Here is a 9,342-nt window from a genome sequence, read left to right on the forward strand (position 1 = left end):
ATAAACTTCTTCAACACACAAATTCGAATATTAATGATATGTTTTGCATGCGCTAGGTTCATATATATATGATGGATTTTGTTCTCTAATCCCCTATCCCAAACCAACCTTTCATCAATAGGCCATCTTTAAAATCTCTTCTTAACCAAATCTTAAAATGATTAAAATAAAACGTCTATTTTTATATGATGTTTTTTAGAAACAAATTTCGAAAAAAGAAAAAAAAAAAAATCAGAACAAAATAGAGACAGGGTAAAGTTATAGTTTTTTTTCCTAACAACATGTTATCACATATATTAGCTTTCCTGTATTTTTATTACTTTCAAACTTAATCCGATGTGCAGCCAATAATCTTAAATCCAACAGCAGACTTTTTTCTGATTGAAAATAATTATTTGGGCCAAATGTGAAAAAAACTTCATATACCAATTCATTTCACATGCATTTTACTAAATTTGACCAATAAATATTTATAAAATTCAGGCATTCTAATTTCAACTTCAATTCTTATTCGGCACATTGAATTTTGGTCATAGACATATGCATATGGTTAAGAACTGATTCCAAATCTACGAAAAAAATCAAAAGAACCAGAAAAACTTCCTGCATAACTTAGCAACTTAGAAATTTAGAATTTTAAAAAAATAGGACATTTAATAAAATTTTAAGGAATATTGTAATTGTAATAGAATTTGGAATATAAAGAATAATTATGTATAGTTAGTAATTTTTAAAATAAGCTACACAAAACTGGCAACAACTACAGCTGGCACAGAGCATTTTACATCTACCGTATTAGGATTAACCTAATCAGTGAATAAGAAAAAATTGAATTTACTCTACAAAATTTTTTGTTCAGCGGATTTCAATTTTTTTTCTTATAAAAAATTATATCTGCACAAAAATGTCAGTCTCCTTGAAGAAACAAATAATAAATATAATTTAACAGTCTAAATTTTTTTCACAGTTAAAGTTAGCAATCAGTTTTCAAAAGCGAGAAGTTGCTCACATTTTATAACAAATTTCAATAAAAATCCTAATTAAATTGCAATTTTGAATTAAATGCAAAATATTGTTTAAAAAATTCTATAATCTAGGTAAAATCCGATATTATACAATAAATTCGATGCTTTCAGAAAAAAAATAAATAAATATAAATGATTGAAATTTCAATGGCACGCTAAAAATTTTATTTGAAAGTATGCAAACTCCCACTGATTAAAAATCTTTTAAAATCATTTTATTTAACGAAAATACTGGGAAAAGAATAATAGAATTTCAGCAAGAATAGCCTTTTTTCCCCTTAAAATGCAAAACATCACTGATTCCTTTGATATTCCGTGTTAAACAATAAAATTTAAGGATGTTAATTTCAAATTTTTGCATTAATTCGCAGTTTTTATTTAATTTATTCGTTGCTATTTCAAATTTAAAAAAACTTCTCAAATGCTTTTTTAAATTCCATATTCAATTTTAGCGTACAATATTGTATATCACAGCATTAATAGGGATCTTGCTAATATCACGTTTTTTTCTCTATGTTTGTTCACAACCGAGTTTGAGTAAAATCATTTTATACTCTTGTGAAGGTCCAAAAAAGCAATAAATAGTGTATAAAAAAGAAGATTATTGTATTAACAATGGCAATAAAAAATTATAATAGCGAAAGTGGTAAAGAAAAACTTCCCATCAGGAAAAGAGGAAATACTCTATTGCTAGATATAAGTACACTTAGCATTGTTAAATTATTTTTAAGCCTTTTTTTTATTATTTTTTTCCAACGACAAATAAAATGTCAAAAGCAATAACTTATTCAACACAATGGAAGTTAACCTTAAACTTTTATGCACATTTTTTTCTTTAAAACTGTCTAAAGAAAAATAACATAACCTAGTTTATGCTATTTAGCAACAATATAATACGCATATGGAATTTATTACAAAAAAATATGGCCAAACCATATTTTGATAAGTGTTTTTCAACCAGCATGATTAAAATGGGTAAAAAAAAGGAAGGAAAAAAAAATCGAATTTTACTTTTTAAATTAATACAATAATTAATGAATCGCATAACAAATAAATGAATGAATTGAGTAATAATTAATGATATCTAATTCACTTTCTGAAAACGCAAACTAACAAAAACCGATCGAGTGTAACTTTCTGCAATCAATCATTCGTTCTAAAAGTGTAAACTAATCGAAGTAAAAATCATAATCATAGTGCCATTTTTCAAGAAATGACGATTTAATCGTTCCATTCAAATATGTTGATGAATTCAGGATACGACAAAGAAAGGGCAAAAAGGAAATGGGGATATATTAGGTTATGCGTCATATTTTTAGCAAAAACAGTCAAACTTGCTAATTTTTTTTATTGTGACAAAATTTCACTCAATAGTTATCATTTTTTAGAGTTCATTTGTTAATAGGTTACGATTTGAATACTTTTGCTATACTCTAAAGCCGCAGACTTTAGTAATAGCGGCATTTGACTATTATAACGGCACATAGCTCATGAATGTTAAGTACAAGCGTGGTTATTATAATGGCACAAAGTTCATGAATGTTAAGTACAAGCGTGACTGTTATAATGGCACATAGCTCATGAATGTCAAATGCGAGCGTGACTATATAATGACACATAGCTCATGAATGTCAAATGCGAGCGTGACTATATAATGGCACATAGATCATGAATGTTAAGTATAAGTGTGACAGTTATAATGGCGCATACCTTATGAATGTTTAGTACAAGCGTGATTGTTATAATGGCACATAGATCATGAATGTTAAGTACAAACGATCTAGAATCACTTCTTAAGAAATATAGTTTAGTTATATATTAATGGCCACTTATGACGTAACACGAGAACTGACATGTCTCTTAATTTTGAACCATAGTCATATGACGAATTAACTTCCGAATCGCCCTATTTCCCAAAACTGCAATTTCATACAAGCAGAAACTTTGATCCGTAGATATCAAATTCAACGTGCACCAGATCTACACACAAGATAGAATTTTAGTGGAATTGGGTTTAGAACTCTAAATATTATTAAGAGGACACCGAGGCACTGCTGGTTGAACAGATACTAAAAATAACCGGATTTTATCTGTAAAACTTAAAACTATTCAGTTTTTTCATCATCCTATTAATTACTTCTTTGAGCTAGTTAGTTAATGAAGTGTACTGATCCTTGGTGGGAAAGTTCGCTAAATTAAGTTGAGTTCACACGCCATTCAAGACGCGAAATGAGATGATGCATTTCACAAGCAACACAATTCAAAACTATTTCAATTTAATCTTAGACGCGCTAACACAGTACTCTTGATTTTAGTTTTGATGAACTTTTCAAGGGTCTGGAATTATTATCCTTTCAGACTAGAAATAGTAATTAGGAGCGCAATTATACGCCACTAAGTGTAGAGGCTCGGTTCATTAACTAAGAGTACGAATATTATAACTAACAATTACATTCTTGAAATTAATTAATTTCCAAGTTCAAGATTATGACCATCAAAATGATGCATCATTATAAATGTTGAATTACACTCCAGATAGGTTCTCAATTTGAATGGGCTGTTAGCAAGGAGTTCACTAGAGACGTCAAATTGCAATCAGACTTTTCAGATACTTTGAGTGTGCTAAGTAGCAGCAAAATTACAGTTCATTTAATACTACGGTAATAAGGATATAGCGATAAAAGAGTACTTGGTTGAATCCTATTTAAGTGTGTCCCCGAGTTTGTTGTCAATATTGTAACACAAAAAAGCAAACGGAATAATTTTTCTAGTAACCCTAATATTGATTTGTTTACAGTTTTTTTCGCTTGTTGAACTGTACATCTACTACAGCAAATTTATAAATAAAAATTAAAAATTATCTACAAATAAACACCCATTAAATAATTTAATTAAATTAAGCTTTCCAATTAAAAGTTATTAATGCTAATAAAACATCAGTGTTATTTTTAAAGTGAACTATGAACAGTTAATATTTATCTTTATTGCAATTCTTACCGAATTGTTATAAGAACAGAAAATAAAAAATAACATCTTCTCGAGCTTTTTTAATCATTTGCCTTTATTTCAGTTCTTCATTTTAATATTATCTTACTATTGTGAATTTGATTTGGCAGCCTCCATATTTTATATTGGTTCGAATCATCAAACTATCTTGATTGGCGACTTGGCGCTGTTGGCATTCTTATCGAAGTAAGGGGCACACTAAACTAGGTCATTACTGGAAATACTATAATACAAAACATAGTATAACAGAAAAAAGAAAATGATCGATTACTTTTAAATTCAAGAATATAATATAAAATACATATTTCAAGTAGTTATATTTATTATTATGCTTTTATTTTATGGGGAAAAAAGAATTTTCTGTAGGCTATACTGTGTCAAATAGGTATTTATTTTTTAAAGCGAAACTGCAAAGAGAAATTATTGGTCGTTCAATGGAAAATGAATGTAAAATGTATCACAGATAAATTGATTGTAAAATTAGAAAATAACCAAAAATAAAGCAAAAATTAAAAATAATGAAACAAACCTATTAAAACAACTCAAAGCATTAAAAAAATTGGTTAGAGAAAATATTACAATTAAAGCACACAAATTTTGCAGCATCTGAAAAAAATACAAATGATTACACATAGATTATTCAAAGTAGAAAGTAGCTTGAAGATTTTAGTAACTTAAATAAATAGGAAATATTGAAGGGAAAAAAATGAATCCGTCCTCATTTTATCAAGAATCACCTTCAAGCAGGAATTCAAACCAACATTTTTTTTTTTTTTTTTTTTTTTTTTGAGAGGCTTGACACTTCCGTTCAAGAATTGACCCCCTCGTGACCCGGACATCCCAAGAAACTGAGATTTCGGAAGAACAAGAAAGAATAGCAATATATTGTAATTTTGTTTTCTATTCTTGTTTTTCTATATTTGTGCTAGGCTTTTCCAGGGTTTTTCCCCCCTTACTCTAAATAATTTGTGTGCTAAATAAATGAATCCATAGCAAAATACAAACTAATTTAAACAATTGGGGGAAAATTCGATAGACTTGTCCCCTTGCATTCGGGAACAGTAATGCGATGCATAATTATTCACCTAATACAAAGACTTGCTTATTGCTTTGAAAAATAAATATATAAAATTGTTTTAAGTTGAATTCTCCCGTTTAATTAATGTTCATATTCTTTATAATCTGCAGGTATTTTTAACAATCAAAACTAAATAAATAAAACATCAAAATGATACGCCGTCTGGAATAGTGAGTGAGAATCGCCAATCGAGAGCAAAGGGTTAAAAAAATAAAAGGATGCATCTATTAATCGACATTGGAGAATTACGCAGCTAATTTTACTGGAGTATTACAGACGTCCAGTAGTAAAAACAGGAAATTCAATCAAAATTTAAAGAACTGTCTAATCGTTAACTGGACATGGTTTTTCGAAAATAAGATTCGCGAAAAATAAACTTGAAACTAGAATTTTCACCTAAATCTTCTTAATTTTACTCGGTACACTACTTTATAGACGAAATATAGCATATGAATAAAATTCACGACATGAAATAATCCAGATTGAACAGACTAATTAATTTTTTTAAATGTTAAAAATGCAAGAACAGAAAGATTACATACAATTTTAATATTAATATATAAAATATAATTATATTCTTTCAGATTGATATTATAAAATAAGACCATTTACTTTGGGAAATAGGATCCTTTAGAAAGCAATTTTTAAAAATTAAGCTTATTTAATATGATCTATTTGCTGATAAATAATATTCAAGTTAAGTTGATGAATGCATTGATACAAATTCATCGTTATCAGGAACTGTCTTGACTAATCCAAAAACGATCGGTGAACAGCTGAACCCGATGAAATAAACCTCTGGCTAAAATCGTCTACCTAAACGCATAACCAATAATCCATCGCATCAGACATAATGTGGAATAAAATAGGATAAATATATAATAAAATAATCAATTTTATTAATATTAAATACGATTTCATTTATCTTAATATTTTTAAATAATGTTTTACATGAAAAAATAAAATAACGTCTGAAAATATATCTTAATAATTACCGAGTCATTAGAAGTAAAAATTAATTTCTGAATAATTCTCCAGGAAATTATTTAAATTATAGATTTTTTTCATTCTTTAATATGGCAACATAATGAATTCTGTTCACATTTTTTACATTGAATTCATAGATCTATAAGATTTTATCGACGGGATTTGAAAATCCAACAATAATTTAAATTAGATAGAATCCACGCAATTTCTCATTATCAGGTCTCTACTGTAAATAACAGATCAGTTAAAAAATTACACACCTGTTACAAAAGATAAAACTTGTGTCGTACAAAAATCCAATTTATTCTTATCAATACAACGAAATGATGACCTTGTCACTATCTTTCAGTACACTAGCCAAAAATACACCTGTCGTATCCACATATTTTTCACTTTTCTTGAGAAAAAAAAAGTTAGTTTTTTTTTTTTTTTTTTTTTTTTCGTAATAAACTGGGCAATCATATGTGAAAATTCAGAAAACTTAAATTCTATATTATATATATATATATATATATATATATATATATATATATATATATATATATAAAAGTATTTTCTCACTTAAATGAAAACGATTTTTAAAAAGATGAAAAAATGTTTTTCTTCCTGATAAAAAAGTAAGTTAGAAGCAATAATTTTCGAAGTATTGATTTATGTGTTATAACGAAAAATTTGACAGAAAACCATAATGAAAAATTTCTATATTAAAATTTTATCAAGGTTCTGATATGGAAAAAGTTTATTTTGACTTTTACCGATTTATCAAACTTATGAAAAGAACAGCGAACAATATTTTACATATTTCTTGAAAGCAAGGAAAACGTTAAATAGAAAAGTTCAGAAAGAATTCCCGCCATCAAACTTGAATTGAAGAGTTATTTTTAAAGAACAAGCAAAGGTTTTTTTAAAATTCAAATAATTTCAAAAGATTTGGTGAATTAGAAGAAATACATTGCTATCATTTTCAACAGATCTCTAATTTTCCAATAAAATGATGATCAGCAATTTCATTATTAAAAAAAATCTTCGATATTTTTAGTAGATACATTTAGCTATATTACATTTTAAGAACATATGAATCGCTGAATTGCTGAAACAAAATAATCGCGACAACTGTAATCAATCATCTTTTTAGTGTACACATTATTGATTTAATAACATATCAACAAAAATGCAACAAAGAATTGAATCAGCAATAAAACAAACTAATTTGTTTTAGAATCATTTTTTTAAATAATTTAAAATAAACACGATTGCGAAATACATTTACTGCAAAACATAATGAATTAAAAAGATATTCTTTCCTTGATTTTATTATTACTGTTTCATTTATTCAGTTTATTTATTTAAAATATAGTTCAATTACAAATAAATTTTAATAACTTTACTTTTGTCATTAAGAATATGCTGGAGAATTCTTCAACACTGATGTTACAAATTTACGATTCGAATAGCACATTAAGCAGAGAACGCATATAAAAATGGGAACGTCAAATAAGCCTTTTTTATTATCTAAATAGTTTATGTTATAATGCAATACATTTTTTTTTTTTTTTTGCCATGCTACTGCTTTACTCTATCTCTACTACTTTTTTTTTTTTTTTTTTTTGCACAGCATTACCAAAAAAGAAAAAAATAATAATAATAAGTAAACAGAGAAAAAGAACAGGATAAAAAGTTCCAAAAAATTTCACACTCTTTTGCAGTTTTGTTATTTTTAAAACTGCAAAATTTTATCTTTTCTATAGAAAAAAATGCTAACTAAAATATATATTTATAAATATATATCTACAAAATAATATTAAAAAACTCTTCACGAAAAAAAATAATTTAACTTTGTGAAAAGAATATTTTATACGTTGGACGAACATATTACATTTTTACGAACATATTTAACTCATAAAAATTGCTTAGAATAAATTCGCACCACATTTTAGAATTATCTTTCATCAAAAGGGCAGATTTAAGAACTTCTATAAATAGATTCCAGAAAGTTTTAATAACATTAAAACAGTTCGTAATATTCGTTCAAACTTTTTGTAAGAACTAAATTGCATTCAAGTAATTAATTTATTAGCGAATTTAATTCAATAAGAATTCTTCACATCCAGCATGAAACAATTAAATTTGTACTACTAAACTAAAACGCAAAGACACGCATTCAGCAAAAATTTAAAAATGTTGCGATTGCGTTTAATAAACAAGTATACTTTGGCACGTGTGTTAAAATATAAATTCTTAAAAGATTGAATGCCATCCAAGTGCGTATCATTCAACTGATACTGATCAGTTAAAAGTGTTGATAAAAAGTTTCCACAGAAAAATGTAAACAAAAACACGGATATCAGAACCAAATAAACAACAATAATTCTACAATATTTAAATCCAAAATAAAGACATTTTACTCACCAAAGAACGATTAGTGTTTCCGAACTGTCACCTAAGTATTGAAGTCATGTATTCCCGTCACAAAATAATCACATGTTTCGAATAGAATGGAACACCGCCACTAACCTAACATCCGTCCACTCAGCCGTCTGCAGCACCAGAGGAGGGAAAAGCGATAACAATCCCGACAAGTATCATCTCACCTCTCGGCAGACAGGGCTGCAACATTTGGCAAGTTTTGGCGTTTCTTGGCGTGGTTTTTGGCAGATTTGGTGCGTGTGAATTGAGCTCAGTGAAAGAGTGATTCACACGCTCAGGGCCAGAGAAAAATACACAAAGGACCCTTATCCGCAACGATTATGAGTCTCTCTTTTATTAGGGAAGGGTAATTTATATCTTCTTTTCCCGGGTATTCACTTTTTGGGGGTCGTTTAGAATGGGAGAGTTCTTTTACAACAATTTATGGACGGAAACGGTGAAAGTGCTATTATTAATATGCAAATTGCAAGGAGAATATCAACATAGAAAGCTCTTTTTTTTTTAAACACAAAGTTAAACAAATAATTTGTAAGTATTTTTTTATGGAAGGGGAGAGTGAAATAAGCATCCTTTCGATTCATTTTTGAATTATTATTTTAGGCTGGAACATTATAAGTTCGCAGCTCTAAAAAAGTATTTTTCATTTTTATTGAACTTTAGTATATAATTTGGCTTTTTTCGTTTACAAAGATGAAATTTTGTAAATTATTTTCTCTGTCTTATAAAATAGTAGATGCTTGACATTTTATAAAATCGTACAGTTTCGGTAGCAATACACTATTGTAATATTTTCAGAACTTAGGCTCAGTTAATCATGAA

At 27.6% G+C, this 9,342-nt stretch overlaps 1 protein-coding gene across 1 annotated transcript in view; it reads right to left on the reverse strand.

The window, feature by feature from the left end:
- Positions 1 to 8,660, reverse strand: part of LOC129988011 (putative polypeptide N-acetylgalactosaminyltransferase 9) — a 180,328-nt gene extending 171,668 nt beyond the window's left edge. Inside the window, exon 1 of the mRNA XM_056096078.1 lies at positions 8,506 to 8,660. The gene's annotated coding sequence lies outside the window, so the exon portion shown is untranslated. The remainder of the gene's footprint in view (positions 1 to 8,505) is intronic.
- Positions 8,661 to 9,342: the final 682 nt, after the last annotated feature.

Source organism: Argiope bruennichi, chromosome 10 (genome assembly GCF_947563725.1).
Source record: "Argiope bruennichi chromosome 10, qqArgBrue1.1, whole genome shotgun sequence".
In the NCBI taxonomy this organism is placed as follows: Eukaryota; Metazoa; Arthropoda; class Arachnida; order Araneae; family Araneidae; genus Argiope; species Argiope bruennichi.